Below are 23,501 nucleotides of genomic sequence, written 5' to 3' on the forward strand. Positions count from 1 at the left end.
TCCAACGAAAGTACAAGGCTAGGACACTGTCTTGTATGAGGTCTATTAGGTGGATGAGGAACGCATTGTCTGAGATTCAAGTCATATAAATTCCTCACGTGCTAGCAGAACAGGAAAGGAAGGAAGTGACCTGAGAGGCATTTGCATTATCTGTATTGTCTAAATCATTGGAAAATCACAAGAATCATTAAGCATTCAATTTGGAATTGATCAATTCGAAAAATCATAAGATTTCAGTTGGAATTAGTCCATGCATTTCAATTTAAATTGAATTGACCCCAACCGTGGAACACACTTTATATTCCCACAGACATCAGATTTATCATGACAAGAGCTAAGGCTGACAGCTAAGGCACCTCATACATACTGAACTCTGCTTTAAAAAACTAGTATAACACTGTCTAAGAGTTTTGTCTTATGGGAAAAATAGGTTTCAAACAGTCACCGATTGGGTAGCAGGACACAATTAAATTATGCTTGCATGTGAATGCAATTAAGGTGAATGCAACTAATATTTTCTTATTATATTCTCCTAATTAGAGCTATGTATTAACAGTATTTTTATTTTTTTATTTTTTTAATCACAGCCAATCTCTGACCAAGTGGGCCCTATGGAGTCTGAAGACCAGAATCTAATCAGAGACCGGGCACACAGTTTGCTTGGTTGGTTGGTTGGTTGACTTCAGAAGCTCAAATTAATTGGTTTTAATCAACTTGGCGTGATGATTGTGAAGAGGAAGAAAGCTGTTGAGATCACCACGGCTGAGAACATTAGTTTACTTTCTGCTCCTCGCCTGCACTTATTATCATAGCTGGACACCTGAGGGGAGCTATCCAGTAAAGGTTAACGACTTTCTTTCTTAATTAGATCGTATTCGATAGCATCGAGCAGGGTGATGTGTTAATCAGTAGGAGGCTGGGAAACAGTGACTAAAATCAAACAACCCACAGGCAACTCTGGCAAAAGTAGAAAAATCTCTGCACAGATACCTGAGAAATTGCATTGGCGTGTGCTGTCAGTTTGCATCACAGTATTTTTTACCTGTGATTTTCTTTCACTCTGCGGATGTAACCCTTGTTTGTTTTTTTGTGATAGGGGAATTCAACAATAATTTAATTTTTAATCCTCAGCAGTAATGTGGTGGTGTGTAGGAGATGTGTGCTGAGTCAGAAACGTCCATGCCAACTCTTTGTAAACTTGCTTAATTTATTGACACAGGACTTGCAATGCACTGTGCGAAGGATTTTGCCACTTTTGTTTTGACAGTGATAATAATATAATAGTAATACATTTAAAACAAAATCAAGGACATTCATTTATAAGGGATGTGGTGGGTGGGAAGGAAAAAAGGAAAGTTTTAGAGAAATAGTAAGAGAGTAAGAAAGACATAGAGAGGAGGGGGGAGCTGTTGTTTGTTCACTCTTAGAGAAGATCCCATTAGAGAAACACAGAGAGAGAGGTAGATGGAGTTAGAGGCCAAACTGTATCCACAGAAAGACAGAGAGAGAGAGAGAGAGAGAGAGAGAGAGGGAGAGAGAGCGAGAGAGAGAGAGAGAGAGAGAAAGAGGGAAGGGGGATAGAGATGGATATAGATAAAGGCATGAGAGAGAGACAGAGAAAGGGAGGGAGGCAGAGACAGAGGCCGCCATGCTATCGTCTGACCTTCCAACGGACATCCAGTACGCTACATATGGGTGGGTTGGCTATACCTGTTCGGAGCCCAGTCTGTAAGTGGCCACAATCTTGTTGGCCAGGTAACGGGTGTGCACAAAGCCCATGGCGTAGAGAGATATCTCGGCAATCAGGACGTAGTCTGGTACTGTCATCGCCACTGTGCGGAACAGCACACATGCCACATGCCTGGTCACACATACACATACATACATGCAATGTTCAGACACCTGAACACACACACAAGATACAGTGTTGGGAAACCTACATTAAAAAAGTAGATAGCTAAAGCTTCAATATACTCCTGAAAAAGTAGCTAGCTACACTATAAGCTACTTTGGAAAACAAGTAGTTAGCTAAAACTAAAGCTACTTTTAATTTTTGAATATATACATATGAATTAAAAAGAAAAAATCAAACAGAAAACAGTGTAACATTCAATTACAGGTAATCCTTCACACAAAGAATTGCATGCATTGCAGGGTATCTGACTAATATTCTATCCCTGAAGACACTGTTTGTCTGACGTAGGATAGGAAAGGGCAGCCCCTGGTACTTTTGTTCAAATATCAAGTATTTGTTCTAGCACACCTGTCAATCAAATTAATTTGGATATAATTATGTAAATAATAGTATGCAGTACTATTGTTTAAAGTTAGAGTTAAATTGATCCAAACTGAAAAGATTACCATAAATGCATTATTATTGAGCCTTTGAATAAAATGTGATTTTTATGTTTTAAATTCATACTTAACTGACAGTAATAAGTGTTCATAGTTATACAAACGTATATTTGCACTTTATTATGGACAAGATTTGACTACAAGTCCTGATGTCATTCCCAGGTCTTTATTGGCCCATTCAGCCCATTAGACTGTCACTTACTGTAGTCTACTATTGTTTTCAAATTATCCTAGTACCTTTTTTGATTAATGTTAAATGAACCAGTATTTTATTATTACTAAGTTGGTATAGGATGGCAGGGAGGAGTATAATGAAAAGATAATGAGGGTAAAAAGATTAATGTAGGCTACTTGCAGCACCTGTATTAATAAAACAGGTACCAAAATAGTGGATTTTGACACGCTTTCCAGACAGCAACTCAATCCCAATATACACTCACCATACTAATACTGTGTTTGACCCCCTTTCGCCTTCAGAACTGCCTTAATTCTACGTGGCATTGATTCAACAAGGTGCTGAAAGCATTCTTTAGAAATGTTGGCCCATATTGATAGGATAGCATCTTGCAGTTGATGGAGATTTGTGGGATGCACATCCAGGGCACGAAGCTCCCGTTCCACCACATCCCAAAGATGCTCTATTGGGTTGAGATCTGGTGACTGTGGGGGCCAGTTTAGTACAGTGAACTCATTGTCATGTTCAAGAAACCAATTTGAAATGATTCGACCTTTGTGACATGGTGCATTATCCTGCTGGAAGTAGCCATCAGAGGATGGGTACATGGTGGTCATAAAGGGATGGACATGGTCAGAAACAATGCTCAGGTAGGCCGTGGCATTTAAACGATGCCCAATTGGCACTAAGGGGCCTAAAGTGTGCCAAGAAAACATCCCCCACACCATTACACCACCACCAGCAGCCTGCACAGTGGTAACAAGGCATGATGGATCCATGTTCTCATTCTGTTTACGCCAAATTCTGACTCTACCATCTGAATGTCTCAACAGAAATCGAGACTCATCAGACCAGGCAACATTTTTCCAGTCTTCAACGGTCCAATTTTGGTGAGCTTGTGCAAATTGTAGCCTCTTTTTCCTATTTGTAGTGGAGATGAGTGGCACCCGGTGGGGTCTTCTGCTGTTGTAGCCCATCCGCCTCAAGGGTGTACGTGTTGTGGCTTCACAAATGCTTTGCTGCATACCTCGGTTGTAACGAGTGGTTATTTCAGTCAAAGTTGCTCTTCTATCAGCTTGAATCAGTCGGCCCATTCTCCTCTGACCTCTAGCATCAACAAGGTATTTTCGCCCACAGGACTGCCGCATACTGGATGTTTTTCCCTTTTCACACCATTCTTTGTAAACCCTAGAAATGGTTGTGCGTGAAAATCCCAGTAACTGAGCAGATTGTGAAATACTCAGACCGGCCCGTCTGGCACCAACAACCATGCCACGCTCAAAATTGCTTAAATCACCTTTCTTTCCCATTCAGACATTCAGTTTGGAGTTCAGGAGATTGTCTTGACCAGGACCACACCCCTAAATGCATTGAAGCAACTGCCATGTGATTGGTTGATTAGAAAATTGCATTAATGAGAAATTGAACAGGTGTTCCTAATAATCCTTTGGGTGAGTGTAATGCATTTTGTGCACTTCTAATTTCGCACAAAACCTGCAAAATCTAATACAGTAATGTGCTTATATGGTTTATGCAATATGTTTTCTGCATTTTAATAGCTTAAGTCTGGATAATATATTGGCCTAACTTAATCATTTAGTGTAGAGTTAAATCAGTTGAGAAGACCTTTCTCTGCAATGTTTATTTTCATAGCTAAAATAAACTTGTGTGCTTATCAAAATAACCGCTTTGATTTTCAATGGCCAATTACTAGCATTTAGCTTCTGAGCTGTACTACACAGCCCAGCAATGTCAGGTCAGCTCAGTTATTTTAACCCCTTCCCCCATAAAAGCTTTATTTTATCTGTTGCACAAAAAAGGGGTGTTAGAAGGAGTAAGATCTTCAGCTTTTTTTAATGAAAAAAAAGTAGCTCCCCAACATTAAAAGCTATACTAAAATAAAAGTAGCTTGCTACTCCAAAGTTATGAAAAACATGTGCAATCTACAGTGGCAGCCAACATGCTTGCCCAAACATATTTCAGCAAACGTATTTTATGGATACATTTTACCTATATAAGTACATGGACTTGTTACTGAAATATATTTGAATATAAACACTCATATATTTAGAATTATTTTTGTTTATATATTCAAAGCATATTTTAATATATTTTGTGGACACTTCTGCTGGATTACAAAACATTTCCTTCTCCACTATGACTCACCTTGAGGTTGTCCGGCAGTTGGCAGCAGCCAGCATAGCCTGTGTTCATTGTGATGAAGACACAGCAGCTGTGGTCCAGCTCCAGAATCGTATCGTTGAAAAGGAAGGAGGCCATGGCCTGGCTCACTGCATGCTGAATCATCTGGATCTGCTGGGCTACCACCGACAACACCTGAAGACACAGGGAGAGAGAACACAGCGCTGACAGAAACGCCATACAATGTACTAAAACACAAATAGGTTACCTACACCATTTTAGGCTATAATAACACACAGAATCCCAAGCCAAAACTTCAAGTTATGCCCACAAATATCTACACCCGGTAAAAACTCAACCCTAACCCCAAATTTAAAAATCCACGGGATTGATATTCGTGGGGTTTGTACAGCGCAAATGGCTATCGGGCATAAATGTACATTATGTGCCATATTTAAAACCCCGTTTTTCTTTGGCGAAATCCATTCTGTGCCGTTCACCCCCGTCGCAAGGGGGGAGGCATCCCAGGCAATTGCCTATCGCCCCGAGCTGGGGGGGGCCCCCTAAGGGAAATCACCGTCAGCACCCACCGCACCCCCTCCCGCTCTCACAGTAGAAAACACCGTCAAGAATTATTTTGCTTAGGGCCCCCACACACTCTAGAACCGCCACTGTGTATGCAAGGCGCAAAATGGGGGGAGTGGCTGAAATTATGCGTGATTCCTGCTATATTCGTAGCTGTGCACCACGCAAAAAACAGGTTTGCGATGTGCAAAATAATGCGTTGAAAAGCATGGCATTAACTCCGCGCATAACTTTATATATGATTTTATGTGTGCTGCACCAGAACAGGTTCCTAACAGTCTTTTTTGGACTGAATGGCAATACATACATACACAGGAAATGTAGTTAGTAGCATGCAGAGTGTCCATGGACATTTGGACATTAATGCTGCACTGTACACACAGACACAATTCGCCACCCTCATCTCCACATGAGTATATGTAACCATGAGTGCTTTCACTTATCATAGAGCCATAGAGCATACACATACTGTAGGTATATTTAAGTTATAAAGTTGCTGGCGCTACAACAGTATTAATAAACTTTACATGTGGGGTGCCTTGTCTCAGGGAGAATATAGGAAATGGATTATACTCAAGTGGAAGAACATTCAAGGAAAATATGGACAGCAGCTCCCATCTATAAACAGTCTACAATCATCGATGTAGTAAAAACATTCTTAATTTATTAGAGAATAGAGAATCAGAGCATCATAATGAAAAAAGGATGGGCAAATATCTTAAATACATCTGATTATACAGTGGGGGGAAAAAAGTATTTGATCCCCTGCTGATTTAGTACGGTAGCCCACTGACAAAGAAATGATCAGTCTATAATTTTAATGGTGGGTGTATTTTAACAGTGAGAGACAGAATAACAACAAAAAAATCCAGAAAAACGCATTTCAAAAAAGTTATAAATTGATTTGCATGTTAATGAGGGAAATAAGTATTTGACCCCTTCGACTTAGTACTTGGTGGCAAAACCCTTGTTGGCAATCACAGAGGTCAGACGTTTCTTGTAGTTGGCCACCAGATTTGCACACATCTCAGGAGGGATTTTGTCCACTCCTCTTTGCAGATCCTCTCCAAGTCATTAAGGTTTCGAGGCTGACGTACATGGCCCCGTCCATCATCCCTTTGATGCGGTGCAGTTGTCCTGTCCCCTTAGCAGAAAAACACCCCCAAAGCATAATGTTTCCACCTCCATGTTTGACGGTGGGGATGGTGTGCATTCCTCCTCCTCCAAACATGGCAAGTTGAGTTGATGCCAAAGAGCTTGATTTTGGTCTCATCTGACCACAACAATTTCACCCAGTTCTCCTCTGAATCATTCAGATATTCATTGGCAAACTTCAGACGGGCCTGTACATGTGCTTTCTTGAGCCGTTCTCATGATCATTGAAACTCCACGAGGTGAGATCTTGCATGGAGCCCCAGACCGAGGGAGACTGACAGTTATTTTGTGTTTCTTCCATTTGCGAATAATCGCACCAACTGTTGTCACCTTCTCACCAAGCTGCTTGGCGATGGTCTTGTAGCCCATTCCAGCCTTGTGTAGGTCTACAATCTTGTCCCTGACATCCTTGGACAGCTCTTTGTTCTTGGCCATAGTGGAGAGTTTGGAATTTGATTGATTGATTGCTTCTGTGGACAGGTATCTTTTATACAGGTAACGAGCTGAGATTAGGAGCACTCCCTTACACAGCTATCAAAATAACTAATACAGCGGTCTGTCAAACGCGGTAGTAGCCACTATTCAGTCGGTGAGAGCTCCCTCTAAGAGGTCGCAGTATTCCTACCACTGGCAGACGTTTAGCACCTGGTGCCAAGCCATTGGTCACGTCCCAATTCACTGTCCCATTTGAATCATATTACAGATTTTACAAGAGCTGTTGGACCAGGGCAAGTCCCCTTCCACGCTCAAAGTGTATCTGGCAGCCATCTCCACATGTCATGTCTGGATTGATGGCGAGCCCCCTGGGTCTCATTTCCTGGCTGTGTAGTTTTTAAAGGGAGCTCGACGGCTGCGGCCTCCTCGCACCCCTTCACTGCCCGCATGGCGTCTTGATGTAGTGCTGGACGCACTTTTCCAAGCCCCACTTGAGTCACTGAACTCAGCTGAGCTGAAGCTGGTGTCACTTAAGACTGCGTTTTTGCTGGCAATTACATCTGCAAAAATCGTAAGCGAGTTACACGCCCTGTCTGTACAACCATCGTGTGTCCATTTTGCGGGAGATGGCTCCAGGGTCACGCTACGGCCTAACCCTACGTTCCTCCCGAAAGTGCTGTCTCTATTCCATATCAACAGACCTATTGAGTTGATGGCTTTTCATCCTCCTGCCTTCGATTCAGAGCAAGAGAGTCAGCTTCACCTGCTCTGCCCTGTGCGGGCCCTCAGGTGCTATTTGAAACGCACTATGGGCTCTGGCTCCTGCATTTTTCCTCTCCCAGTCTGCCCCTGTTAAGTGCATCCTGGGGGAGCTAGTGAACCGTGTCTTCCCTTCCACCAGACTATGCCTTCCAGTCGAGCACCCGTGAACGAGCTGCTCCGGGATTTACTGACAGCCCTGTCGATGTGTTCCCAGGGTCTGTCATGTGGCCTACAGGCACGTTGCCTTACGAGGCCACCCTGTACATAGTTCGTTCATTATGCATTGTGTCGCTGTGGTGCATGTGTCTGGCCTGTACCCCGCTCTGTATATATAAATGTGTTAAACAGCAGGACTGTGGCTCCGTCTGACCTGTGCAGCACAGAGCTCACTGCTGCCGTTTCCAGCTGATGGTGCTTGAGTTTTGCTGCCTTGCTGTGTATATAGTTCCTTGGTCAGCAGGTCTGTGGCCCACTCTGGTTGTGTATGCCATGGAGCATACAAGGGGACAGCTGCTGTTGTCCTCCAGCGGAGGGCGCTTGAGTTCTTCAGTGCCCCGCTGTAGTACATTGTTCATTAATGCCTCGGTTCCACTAGCTTAATCGTCCGCGCAGTGCCATGCCGTGCCATGCCGTGCTTTTCTTGCAAAACCAGGCCGTTGTGAAGTCCGTCCCTCTTATGGGAGGAGCAGCGGCTGTGGGTTTGGTTTGTGTTTGTGTTAAAAACAGAGACAGAGAACAACACTATGAGCGATACAGCCTGACATGGAGAGAACTTTGTGTCTATTTTATTCTTTGTGCTTTACATGATTGTAAACAGCGTGATAAATACACGGTTCTGTTAAGAGATATTAGGAAGAGCTAAACGTGTATAGACAACATTATATTCAGACAAGCATGTTCCCATAAGAATAAGTTTCCATGTGCAACAATAATACTAAATAGCAAATATGTATTGTTATTATTATCGTCATAATTTCTGCTAGTATATATTTTAAATGGCACAGCGTGACTCCCTTAATTTATTACTCTTACTACAGATTTGTAACTGCAAACAATACTTCTTGCCGTATTATTTATAATTTACTTATCAGACGTCCTTAACCAGGGCAAGTTACAGTTTAAACAAAATACACACGTTTCATGATTATTCATCCAGTATAGTATACAATATATAGTATACAATATAGCAGGTTATAATTTAACTGAAGTGTGCACGTCTCAGTCATGGTGTTTATGGACGCATTTATTAAACCAGTCCTTAATGTTTTAGAGGGAAACCCAGATTTATTTATTTATTCATTAATTTATTATTTATTCATTAATGGGCACACATTAACTTAATTGTGATTGCCTACCTACTGATTGTCTCTGAAGATTGTCCTTCACACAAAACCATAGCCTGAAACACTGTCCAGCTGTAAATAAAATATTAATACATTTGGCTGCTACGACCACCTGCCTAATATTGGGTAGGTCCCCCTTTTGCCACCAAAACAGCCCTGACCCATCGTGACATGGACTCCACTAGACCTCTGAAGGTGTGCTGTGGTATCTGGCACCAAGACGTTAGCAGCAGATCCTTTAAGTCCTGTAAGTTGCGAGGTGGGGCCTCCATGGATCGGACTTGTTTGTCCAGCACATCCCACAGATGCTCGATTGGATTGAGATCTGGGGAATTTGGAGGCCAAGTCAACACCTTGAACTTGTGATTCATCAGACCAGGCCACCTTCCTCCATTGCTCCGTGGTCCAGTTCTGATGCTCACGTGCCCATTGTAGGCGCTTTCGGCAGTGGACAGTGGTCAGCATGGGCACCCTGACTTTTCTGCGGCTACGCAGCCCCATACGCAACAAACTGCGATGCACTGTGTGTTCTGACACCTTTCTATCAGAACCAGCATTAACTTTTTCAGCAATTTGAGCTACAGTAGCTCGTCTGTTGGATTGGACCACGCGGGTCAGCCTTCGCTCAACTCGTGCATCAATGAACCTTGGCCGCCTATGACCCTGTTGCTCAAGACCCTGTCGCCCATGACCCTACGTCAATCGTAGTTCTGCGCAGATCTGCGCTGTTCCACCAATGGGATTGGTTGGATTCTGCTGATCTGCGTAGAACCGCGGAAATCTTGGCAACAGAATGTGACCAGATTGCACACAATCGTGTGTTTCGCTAAACATTGAACACGCTTGGTGTGGTTTACTGTATTAGGTATAACGTGAAGTTGATACAGATTGTGTGAAGTTATACACCTGTTCTTTCATATATAGGATTGGTAAGTGTGGGTCTTATAAGTTAGGATCTAAATGGTTAACTTATAAGTACAGTAAGCCACGTTATGCGCTTACAGCATGAAGCACAATTCATGCTTGGCTACAGAGTTTATCAATATGCTTATGCTTTTAATATCACTTTAAATATCCAATCTTTTGTGTATCAGCGGGGGAAGACTTTGAAAATGAAATGTTAAAGCAAAAGCCATTTGAAATGTTAATATTGTCAGCATGTCTGTGTACTAGAATATTTTAATTCAAATGGCATGATTATATTTGCATTTTTACCTAAATAATGTGTGCATACATGGAAAATGAAAATGCAGCTGTGGGATACATTTGCATTTGAATAAAGTCCACTATATGCTTCCATTGTCACACCTGTCAGCCACAATTCCCCTGTTCACCACCAGAGGTCATCATCCCCTGAATACTAACCCTGCAATCATCCAATTAACATTCCTACATACCATGTGCACTTGACCCAAATACCCTCTACACTCATTGGTTCTACCTCTCCCAACCAGCTCCACTGTCTCCACTCTACCCTGCACTTAAACCCCTGTTTGTCCTTCAATCTCTGCTAAGTCTTGTCTTATTAATTGTTGCATATCTAAGCATTACTGCTGGCTAGTGACTTTCCTGTGTTCCTGACCTCCTGCCTTTGCTTTTTGACCACCTCTTTGGATTGCCTGTTTCAGACTGTCTTTAAACCTCGTCTCTTGGATATCCCCTTTGTATTGTTAGCTGTGCTTCCTCTATAGGAGAGCATGCATTTGGGTCCACCTCAGCTGTCCTCTGCATCATTACATCCATACTGTTCTGGTACTCTATTCTTCATACAACAAGTTTCAAGAGAGACTCCAAACTAAAAAAAAAAAAAGAATTACAGTAATATGTGACCATGAAGTTTACAATAGCGGTTTGTGAATTAATTTCAAATAAATTTAAAATTAAGTCAATCAATATGTTTATGTTTTGCATCCATCCACTAATTGATGTAAACATCTTGCATCAAACATAACGCATAATGGTGATGAAGTAAAAATTAAATACATGGACTAAAATGTGACTAAAATTACATTGACTAAAATGTCAGGAGTTTTGTTGACTAATATTAAGTAAAACTAATGAAAGATGGAATGACTAAAATGTGACTAAAACTGATAAGCATTTTAGTCAAAAGAGTAAGACTAAAACTAAATCTAAAATAGCTGCCAAAATTAACACTGGTAGGTGGGAACATGACAGTCAGACTGGGTCTCAAAACCAGATATGTGATTTATATTGGGGCCTCTGGGGCAGTTGGGAATTTTGATTTTCGAGATCTACTTCAGACCAAGAGGAGGGTGGCGAAAGGAAGGGAGAGAGAAAGGAAGACATAGTGGCTTAGTGGCATAGTGGGTGAGACAGAAAGAAGGGGAGAAACATGGAGGGAGAGAGAGGTACCTCAAGATCAATGCGGTTGAAGTTGTCGAAGCAGGCCCACACCCCGGACCGTGCCAGACCCCTGAGGAATTGGCCTATGGCCTGACTGTCCAGCCCATTTGAGCAGTAAACACCACACACTGCAGGGCACAAAGAACAACGCATATCACACACGACATATATAAGACACATCATCTTTCTTTTCTATGTCTCTGCTTTTTCCCTTCCCTTCACTTCCTTTTCTTTTCTCTCCCTCTCATTATAGAATGGAGTTCTGTTCTCTAGCCTCACATATTTCATAACAACAAACTAATTCATCCCTCTCTCCACCTCTCTTCCCCAATCCCTCTTCCTTTTTCTCTATCTCCTCCCCCTTTAAATAGTCTGACCAGTAGCTCTACTAGTGAGGTGTCAGTAGTGAGTCAGCTGGGAGTCCAGGTTATTGTACCTCCTTGGCCACAGCCTTGGCCAGATCCTTGCAGGTCTCTGTCTTGCCTGTACCGGCTGGGCCCTCTGAAGCACCCCCGACACTGAGCTGCAGAGCCCCCATGAAAGTCCTGAGAGTGAGGGGGAGGAGGGAGGGAAGGGAAAGGGAGGGAAAAGAGGGGGAAGAGTGTTCATTGCATCTCAAGTCTACATTATTATAGTGTTGCACTCTACTATTATAATACTGTATTAAGCTATCATAATGTTGGACTGTGCTATTACAATATAGAGCTTGACTATTACAAAGCCTGATAATGCTATTACAACTCTATTACACAATACTGGACAGCTCAAGAAATGGAAATGCCCTCTGACCTGTAGCAGCGCTCTGTCAGTGGAGTGATCACCAGGCGGCTAGTGTTGCCTAGATACTCATAACCGTAGGCAACCTATGCCATGATCATCTTCACCACCACCAGCTCTTCCTCCCAATAGTACCGCAGCTGTGCTACCCACTGGAAATCACTGGTATTGCACACCCCTCTGACCAGGAGCTGGGCCACCACGTCCCGAACTGTAAACATTAGAGATAAACAAGGACAATGACACATAGTGTCAACCAACCAAACCAATTGATCTGGTGATCAATCAATCAATCAATCAATCAGTGAGCCAATCAACTCAGTACAGTCTGTCTCTGTCTTCATGTGGTTGTATCTTTTGTCTGTGAGTGTTCATGTCTTTGTGGGTGTCTGTCTGTCCTGCTAGGTGAGTGTGTCTCTTTCTGAGTGACTTTCTGTGTGTCTGTCTGTTGGTGAAGGTGAGAGTGTCTGTGTGGGTGAGTGGGTAAATCTCACCATGCACCTCCAGTGATGAGTGTGCCCAGTGTGGTCCTGTCCAGCTCGCTGCACTGGCCCCTGACCATCCCCACCAGCTCCTCAAGCTGCTGGCCACTCCTGTCCAGACAATTCTGCAGCCTAGAGTATTGGCACAGAGCCTGAGACACAGAGGAACAGATGTGATTACTCACTAGTAACATTTCATGAATGTAGGTGTTTCCTATGGCTTTATTACAATGTTGGATTATGTATATTACGATACAGGCTGTGATATTACAAAACCAGGTTGTTATTATTATTATTATTATTATTATTATTATCTGGATTTTCCAACTGTTCTTTTTTTATTTTACAAAACACTGAATGAATCAAACAGACAGACAAACAGACAAATAAACTGAAAGAAAGACAAACAGAAAGAGAGATGGATGTGGGAGTTACAAACCTGGTTCACCTCTGAATTCCAGTGGACAGGCTGGCTGTCAGAACAACCTGGCTGGGCCAATGCAGCACCCACTGGGCCCTTGGGCCAGAGGGGCACGCTGAGACACGCTGGGACTGCTGCATCCCCCTCTCAACCTGACAGAGAGAGAGAGAGAAAGAGAGAGGTGAAGGGAGAGAGTTTTAATTTAATTTAAAGAGAGACAGAGTCTGAATTTGATTTAATTAAAATTCATGCAGTGAGAGAAAGAAAGAGAGATATATTACAAATGTATACACAAAAAATAACTATACAATTTTTCTGCACATTAAAACACAACAAAACATTACCCCCTTCAAACTACACTAAAAACACCAAAACACAAGCTGTATCAAAGCCATTTCCAACCTTAAAAACATCACTGAAAAACACATTACACTTGCGCTACCATTCAAAATTCAAATGAATGAAAGCAGTTTGTTGGTGTGGTCAGTGGTCAGTGGCACAGAGGGTCTCCCGACTCCCCATATCTGCAGAAACGAGTCCAGGTCTCATGTCAAGCTGTAGTGTCAGGACTCCAGTCACACCCTGGAGTGCACGACAGACCTGATCAGGGAGCGCACACTGCTACTGCACACACTCAGTCTGGCTTCTCCTACTGTTCAAGATGGCTAGCCTGACTCTTCCCGTTAGAAAGTTTGCTCATTGAAAAACATGTCTGTGGCACTGCCTGTACTGCACTCCTAAAATAAATACAGTGCTAGAGAAGTGGAGACCAAGCTGTGTGAACAGCCCCTCCAACACTGTGAACAGCGGCTGTAGTCTAGGTCAATGGCAGTAGCAGTGAAACAGCAGCTCTCTCTGACCATAGTGGGTGTAGGCGGTGTTGGGGAGGGGCTGCAGCTGCTGATGGTGCTGCTCCCTCACACTGAGCTGACAGAGCTCCTGGCACTGGGTTGTGGAGACACATACATTACACCAGCTGTGAGGCGACAGAAAGCAAACCGAGGATCTGGGGGGACTGAGAGAGTCGGGGTCCTGGGGCCAGCAGTGCTGTGTGAGGGCCTGGGACATTAGAAAGGACGTTCTGCACAGCCTAGAGAAGACTGGCTATGACCCTCAGTGACCACACACCCAGCCTGGCAGCCAGGCTGTCTTCCTCAACCCACAGACCCCTGTTAAAATCCCCAAAATCTCTCAGCTGGATCACGCCGGCCCTAAGCAGGACCAACATGAAACTGCTAGAGAGCAAGAGTGGCACTCCCACACCCCCACCAGATGTCTCGCTGGCTGGACACACAGAAAGTCAGGTCATCAGTGTAAGCCAACACCCTGAATGCCTGCTCAGGATGACAAGGGATGGCCAGCCTGGCCAGCCGCTGCCTCAGCCTGTGCAGCAGGTGCTCAATACAGGGCATATAGCATATAGCCATGTCTGATGCCCCTGTGGATGGGGATGGGCTCATTCAGGCCACCACAGATCTTCAGCACACTAAACACACAACAGGACAGCAGCAGAATTATTTATACGAACTGCAGGCGAAACCTGATTATACCATATATATATCCGATCAGCCATAACATTATAACCACTGACAGGTGAAGTGAATAACACTGATAATCTCGTTATCATGGCACCTGTCAGTGGGTGGGATATATTAGGCAGCAAGTGAACTTTTTGTCCTCAAAGTTGATGTGTCAGAAGCAGGAAAAATGGGCAAGCGTAAGGATCTGAGCGACTTTGACAAGGGCCAAATTGTGATGGCTTGACGACTGGGTCAGAGCATCTCCAAAACTGCAGCTCTTGTGGGGTGTTCCCGGTCTGCAGTGGTCAGTACCTATCAAAAGTGGTCCAAGGAAGGAAAAGCGGTGAACCGGCGACAGGGTCATGGGTGGCTAAGGCTCATTGATGCACGTGGGGAGTGAAGGCTGGCCTGTGTGGTCCGATCCAACAGACGAGCTACTGTAGCTCAAATTGCTGAAAAAGTGAATGCTGGTTCTGATAGAAAGGTGTCAGAACACACAGTGCATCGCAGTTTGTTGCGTATGGGGCTGCGTAGCCGCAGACCAGTCAGGGTGCCCATGCTGACCCCTGTCCACTGCCGAAAGCGCCTACAATGGGCTCGTGAGCATCAGAACTGGACCACAGAGTAATGGAAGAAGGTGGCCTGGTCTGATGAATCACGAGTTCAAGGTTTTGACTTGGCCTCCAAATTCCCGAGATCTCAATCCAATCGAGCATCTGTGGGATGTGCTGGACAAACAAGTCCAATCCATGGAGGCCCCACCTCGCAACTTACAGGACTTAAAGGATCTGCTGCTAACGCCTTGGTGCCAGATACCACAGCACACCTTCAGAGGTGTAGTGGAGTCCATGCCTCGACGGGTCAGTGCTGTTTTGGTGGCAAAAGGGGGATTGACACAATATTAGGCAGGTGGTCATAATGTTATGGCTGATCGGTGTATATATATGCTCTGTGCTCTGTTACATGCAATAACAAATGGTATCATGTTAAATAATGATTACAATCAAAGGAGAAAGACTGTCAGTCTCTCTCTTTATCCCTCTCGCTCTCTCTGTCTGATGGACTTTTGCTTTTGAAATCCAGTGTAGTTTATTCCTTTTCTTTTTTGCAACAGATTTGATGGGTTTTGACCGAAACTGGTTGAGTCACTTTGATAATAAATGCCTGCAAGCTGGTGAGTAAGCAGGCAAGAGAGTAAATGAATCAGACAGCTGTTGCACATCGGAGAGAGAGAAGACACTTGCGGTGACACTGCTGGCGCCACCACTGCCTTTCATCAGTGTCTTGGTGCTCATCATTGCCGACAGGCCAAGACTAGAGGCACCGGGCTAGGTGCAGGAACGCTGGGGAGATGCTGAAAGAGGGTGAGAGAGTCAGGGGGGCTAGGGGTCTGGGGGGCTAGCGGGGAATCGGAGAATGACACGGATCCTAGATTCAAAGGTATAATTCAGGATTGAGTAAGAGTGGTTCAAAGAGACGCAACAGATTTTTGGAATACCATTAGAGAAAGAAATACAGAGAGTGAAGAAAAAGAAAGAATAAATTCCAAAAATATTCAACCTCGCTGTTCAACAGCTGGTAGAAGGTGGACAAATACAGAGAACAGATCTGCACATATGAACAAGAAAAAACCCTAGCCCAAAACAGAACCTAACCCTAGTCTAACCCTTAAAAACTAATTGTGACCGGAGTTTGGGTTAGATTATCTGTGTAAATAAAATGGAACCTCCTGTAGAAGTAACTGGTTAAGTGTGAGTCCAGAATATAGAGTACAGTATACAGGTATACTGGATACAGCAAGGCAAAACTGATACAAAGCCTTGATGGACAAGTCAGCTTTATTAGTTGAACCCCTGTCCAACTCCACCTTCCAGACTGACCACCCCACTCACCAGAATAGCCAACAGCGTGCTAAATAGGCTGTCTCCTTACTTATCTGTATCAATAGCTTTTGATATGCTATTGAAACAACAGTGGTAAGCAAACTGTCTCCTCACCAATCTTTTGTTATCCTATTGATACTAGAGACTCCCCTCCCTCAGCCATCTTCGTTTACCTCCTGTGAATTAGGACAATACCCAAGAACATTTGAGGAGAAGACTTTAAACTGTGGAATATTACCAGGGTGGAATTTCCCCAGCTTAAGATATACTTACACTTGCCTTGCAAAAGTATTCATCCCCCTTGGAGTTTTTTTCCAATTTTGTTGCATTACAACCTGTAATTGAAATTGATTATTATTTGGATTTCATGTAATGGACATACACAAAATAGTCCAAATTGGTGAAGTGAAATGAAAAAAAAAAAACTTAAAATTAAAAAATTAAAAATGGAAAAGTAGTGTGTGCATATTTATTCACCCCCTTTGCTATGAAGCCCTTAAATAAGATCTGGTGCAACCAATCACCTTCAGAAGTCACATAATTAGTTAAATAAAGTCCACCTGTGTGCAATCTAAGTGTCACATGATCTGTCACATGATCTCAGTATATATACACCTGTTCTGAAAGGTCCCAGAGTCTGAAACACCACTGAGCACCACAAAGCAAGTGGCACCATGAAGACCAAGGAGCTCTCCAAACAGATCAGGGACAAAGTTGTAGAGAGGTACAGATCAGTGTTAGGTTAAAAAAAAATTATCCGAAACTTTGAACATCCCACAGAGCACCATTAAATCCATTATTAAAAAATTGAAAGAATATGGCACCACAACAATCAGGGCATTAATCAGAGAGGCAACAAAGAGACCAAATATAACCCTGATGGAGCTGCAAAGCTCCACAGCGGAGATTGGAGTATGTGTCCATAGGACCGCTTTAAGCCGTACACTCCACAGAGCTGGGCTTTAGGGAAGAGTGGCCAGAAAAAATAAACAAACACATTTTCTGTGCACCAAAAGCCATGTGGGAGACTCCCCAAACCTAAAGAAGGTACTCTGGTCAGATGAGATTAAAATTTAGCTTTTTGGCCATCAAGGAAAATGCTATGTCTGGCGCAAACCCAACACCTCTCATCACCCCGAGAACACCATCCCCACAGTGAAGCATGGTGGTGGCAGCATCATGCTGTGGGGATGTTTTTCATCAGCAGGGACTGGGAAACTGGTCAGAATTGAAGGAATGATGAATGGCGCTAAATACAGGGAAATTCTTGAGGGAAACCTGTTTCAGTCTTCCAGAGATTTGAGACTGGGACGGAGGTTCACCTTCCAGCAGGACAATGACCTTAAGCATACCACTAAAGCAACACTCGAGTGGTTTAAGGGGAAACATTTAAATGTCTTGGAATGGCCTAGTCAAAGCCCAGACCTCAATCCAATTAAGAATCTGTGGTTTCACTCAAAGATTGCTGTACACCAGCAGAACCCATCCAACTTTTGATTTCCATCCATTTCTCCCTGGTCAAACCCGTCATCTACATAGGCTTTGCTGTGATCTGGCAGGAGCAGCTTGTCCATTAAAGATAGGCACTTGAATTGATTTCAGACCTTCAGAAGATTACGTGCCTACAGAGAGAGTTCAATTCAGTGACTTGATATTGTCTGTGTGTGTTTGTGTATGTGTGGCTGTGTGCTTGTGAAGCTCAAATTACAATCTACCACCTCAGGGAGAAAGTTTAATAAAATATCAGGTATCAGATGTCATTAAAAAAAAGAAAAATAAGCTTGTGTTGAACTGAAGCAGCATGTTGAGCAAGAAGGTCACTGACAGGCATTAGTCCCACTGTAGACAAATTAGATTTAAATATGCAGACGGTAATAAAGGGGACTGAATAGGAACATTACACTCCATCAGTAACCCCCCTCCTGCATGTGGGAGTGGTCAACACTTCATTTAACAAGGGCATTAACCTTTCACTCCTCCAGTACATTGATTTCCACATAAAACTTCACTTTACACAGTGCTGTTAATGACTCTGTAAGTGCAGCCCTGGACAGCACTGTTTATGCAAAATTAAGGTCCTGCAAACCTCCCAGGTGAATTAGAATCCGATTAACTTGGACTTCAGCCAGCAACCTCAAGAATGTCAATCCAGCCGTGGCAGTGGAAAGTATAATTAAGGTGGAAAAAGTGCAGTGACTAATGGCTAATTTAAATACATCCCACTAATAATGAAGGACAGTTATGGCCATTCTCCAACTAAAGCTTTCAGATAAAGCTTACGGACCACAAACTGATATTTACTATCGTACACACACGCGCACACACACACACACACACACAATCTCCCAAATAGTTCCCATATATTAGCCCCTGATAATGGGTGAAAACTCAACTCTGTGCAACACATTTTAAGTCTCAAGATTTGCATAACAAACAGTGTAAAGACTGTTTTTCTGCTTTTTTAATTGCATTTTATTTGAATAAAAAATAAATAAAAAGAAAATGACTGTAATCCCATTTCAGTCAGGCTGTGAATTATACAGGAGGTCACTTAATTGTGGGATGTGTATGTGAAATTTAGACACACCCACATAGAGGCTTTCACACACATGCACTCTCCCATGCACACATTCTCCCACATCTTTGGCATCTGGCATCCTCCAGTGCCAGAAGACTAACTCTGCCTCCTCTCCACTCTCCTGGGCCGGGTCAAAACTAGTACCGCTTTTCGACCCAGCCTAAATCTTTCGACCCGGCCTAATGCCGGCCTAAATGTATATGTGACGCGCCGGGCCCTGGGCGTGTGACGCAACTTAAGCCCCGCCCTCAGAGATGCGTGTCTGAGTCAGAGAGACGGGGAATAAACTGCTGCTTGATCTAATCTGACTGACTGGGGACAAGCTCTTCTTAATAGTCAAGCTATGGCTGTTGCTCAAACTTAAGGGAAACTGGATTGAAATACTGAGTCGAGGGAGGTTGGTACTAACAATGCTAACTCAGGAAATCTTTTCTTCAAAGCTGATGATGACTCCCACCGATTTTAAGCATGTATATTTGCTTTCATGTTGATGTCATTCTTAGCAGTTGTCACGTAATGTGTATATAACATGTTCATGTTTTTGGAGCAGTTTTGCCTTCAAACAAGATTTGCCTTTTCTGTAATATACCATATGTACACACACACAGACACTAAGAATTGCTGTAAATTCACCCACAGATTACTGTATTCTTCACAGTAAAATACTGCATGAAGTTTTAATGGTACATTACTATAAATTGCTCGGATTTCTAGGACACCCATTTTCCATATAGAAAGCGAGTATTTAGCAGCAGTGTTAACATATATATTTTTTAATACAGAAAAGTAAATTATTTTCCATGTCTATATAGCTAGTAGGTAGTGTCAAAACTAAATTATTTTAATGTAGTAAAAAGCTTGTTGACAGACATGCTAGGAATTTATTATATTTCCAGCTGTCTTTCATGGTGCATTTGACTATAGTACTTGGAAGTTATGGGGTGCCGTTCAGGAAATAATTATTGGTTTGCAGAAATATACATTGGTTCAGTTATATATATGGGTAAAATGGATTCCACATAATATATTTCTGAACCAATCTATTCCTACCAATATATATGGGTCATTTTACGGGAATGGGACACATTGGAGTTCCAAATATTTTTTAAATTGATGTTATTTTTTTTCATTGAAACAATCTGAATGAAGTATTTCAAGATCTCATCTGTATGGAAATGTACTTGGCCGAGCTGAAATTTTAGTATTTTTATATATTTGGGGATTTTTATTTTGTTAAACTTATGCATTTGACATTTAAACACTAATTAAATGTATGTATAAAGAAAAATACACACCATATTGATTAAATATTATAATATTACATATTAATACAAAATAATAATTCATATTTAGAAAAATAAAAAGATTTTTAGTTTTTATTGACTTTTAAAATATAAATGTATTTGCAAGTTTTATTGTAAAATCAGTTAGCAGTGAAAAAAACATACCAAACGTCTTTATTATTTCAGACATGAATCTCTGAACCCCTTGACAGTATAACCCTCACCCCTGATACTGCAGCTGCAGTTGTATTTGTTAAGATAGCCTTTGTTACGGTGATGACACTATAGTAAAGGTAAGGACAGCTTGTTACGGTAATGACACTTAAAGATTTAAAATGTGATTTAAAACATTATTTAAAAGACAAATAACACTGCAAAGCTTCTGAATATTTGTACTTCAGAACATGCAATCATAACAATTACTGCTTTCTATCTTTAAAGTAATTGAACCACCAAACAAAATAGTGTCAGGCTAAATTAATGCGTCATACTCTAACTTACAAATTCATGTTCTTAACTTATAACATGTAGCATCATTTCTGTGCCAAATGCAGTCAGTAAAACATTTCATATTTTTATTATTATTATTTCTTGTTGTTCTCAATACTTTTTACAAGAGTTGCTTTTTTTTCTTTAAACCTGACAAGAAGTGTAATAGTGTGGATCAAGAAGGAGTTTCTGTCACTATCACTTGGTGTGCTTGGGGGTGTTGTTGCTGAACAAAACTTCTCAATTTCTTGCCTATTTTTTACTGCCTGTCTGTGTCTCTTTTGATTAACCTTCCACCTTTTGCGTTGGCTTCGCTGTTCACTGTTTGACATTTAATTTACACTTTTCAGTTTGCCCTCTCTTTTTCTTCTAGCATTTCTTTCCCTTTCCTGCCGGATTCTTGGTATTTTTGTGATTCGTGTGTTAGTTTTTCCCTGAAATGTCTAACTCTGTCAGCACTACTTTGTGGCCTTTCTTTCTCTCTTTCTTTGTTACTCTAAAATATAAACACATTTAAAAGCATTAGCATTATTCATAATCATGATAAACTAAAAAAATAATATTTTTTCTGTTTTTATTAAATGAAAATCTAAAATAAAAGTGCTTTACACTGAGGCACAGAATCCATCTGGGTAGTATGTGTTTAACTGGTAAATATTTTAAATCGTTTACTATAAATAACTTCTGGTGTCACTTCCGTAACAGTTTGGTCATTATCGAAACAAAACAAGTTGTTACGGTAATGACTGTTACGGTAATGACAATTTTAAGCATTTTTAGGATTGTATAAAAAATGTAGGCATACACATCCTGATCTCTTTATTTTGAAGACAGAAATTATAAACTAATTTACATTTACATTAATTTATTTTAAAATACATGTACTTATTATGTTAAAGCATGTACGGTAATGACGGATAATAAACCTAACTCATGATTTTCAGACATTTGAAGTAATTTTTAAAACAAGTGTTTGAAAGAGATCTACTCACCATGTGCTCAAGTTGGAAAATGATGCAACCTCTTCTTATGATCACATGATCAAGGGGTATGACCTAATATATGTTTGAACTAGGGGGCAAAACACTGTTTGTTACGATAGTGACATATAAAACTAGGGACAGGAATTGGCACACTTTTTAAAATATATGTATTAATATGTTTTAAAAAAAACTTTAACATTGTAAATAATAAAACATTATTTATTAAAATTATATTTACATATTTCAGAGTTACCCCAATTTTTTTTTTTTTTTGGATAAAGTAGTACAGGAGTTGGACGTGGGGACAGTGGACATTGTCCAATGGCCAAAATTGCATCAAAAATACAATGGATATTTTATCATTTTTAATGATAGCAGCTATGAAATAGGTGTATATTGCATATGACAAAATATTAAATACATTATGTTTTTAAATACAAATTTGAGGTGGGGACTGCAATTTGTCCCATTCCCGTAGAATGACCCATATATTTATAAACCGATACATAAATTTATGAACAGATTTATATATATCTGAACCAATGTCTGAACCAATATATTTTTCTTAACCAATGTATATATTTCTGAACCGATCTATATATATCTGAACCAACATGAACCAATATATATTTCTGAACCAATGTATATATTTCTGAACCGATCTATATATTCCTGAACCGATGTATATATATCTGAACCGATGTATATTTCTGAACCAATGTATATTTCTGAACCAATGTATATATATATATATTTAAAACTATGTTAATAGATACAATCCAATCAATTTAACTAAGTCAATATGTTTCTGAACCAATATGGACACATATTTACGCAAATCAATGTACATATTCCTAGAATTATGTTTTTTTTTTTTCTTAAAAATATATCGGTTCAAAAATATATATATCGGTTGTGATTTTCAGACAGGCACTGCACCAGACACCATACTACGATTTAACTCTTCTAATATTACTGTATGGCTTTTAAACATGTACTAAAAAACATTTACTATTTGACCCTTTAAAGCATCCACTAATGCAGCGTGTAGCGAATCTGCTTTGATGCGGGTCCTCACTGCTCTCAGGCCGCATTTCGCTCAGGAGCCGGGCAGCCATATCAGCTTCGGGTTTAGAGACACACACACGCATACGGAAGTCCTATGTGAACAGTATTTAACACAACGGTTCTGTGTCCTTCTGCTATTCTGTTAAGGAAGTATATATTTTTTATATTATTATTATCATTTTATAAAAACGTTAATCTCCTCCACACTCAAAAGGTAGTTTGAGTAATTGTTTAAAAATCTTTAAAAAAGGGAAGACACTAGTAACTGTGTGTGGCTTATTATTATTATTTTGTATTTTAAAATATCTGAAGCTAATAATCAATCTGCGTCCTGCTTGTCTTTATAGCCGGCTGAGGTCGCAGCTCCGCGGCTGGGATTCGAGCCGCACACTGCCGGCGCCTGTCCGAGCTCCGCCCCGCCGCGGCCCCAGCGCAGTGCGGTGTTCAGGCCTCTACAACGAAACACAGGGTCCCCCCAATGCGGGGGGCTTAACACTGTACTACTTTTACTGAGGGGTTACGTCACTTTGTAACTTGCTCATTATATACCGAATGAGCCCCGTTACATATAGAAGAGAATAAATCCACAAGTTAGATAGTTTAATAGTTTAATGAATGAAATCGGAGTGGGACATCACCCCACAGTTTGAGATGTCATTGCCAGTTTAACCACCTTCCGCTTGACGGTTGCACCCCCA

The 23,501-nt window shown here is 41.5% G+C and overlaps 1 pseudogene; it reads right to left on the reverse strand.

The window, feature by feature from the left end:
* LOC136749052 (dynein axonemal heavy chain 3-like) overlaps window positions 1-23,501 on the reverse strand; it is a 92,093-nt pseudogene that overhangs the window by 55,068 nt on the left and 13,524 nt on the right.

Source organism: Amia ocellicauda, chromosome 5 (genome assembly GCF_036373705.1).
Source record: "Amia ocellicauda isolate fAmiCal2 chromosome 5, fAmiCal2.hap1, whole genome shotgun sequence".
Taxonomy (NCBI): domain Eukaryota; kingdom Metazoa; phylum Chordata; class Actinopteri; order Amiiformes; family Amiidae; genus Amia; species Amia ocellicauda.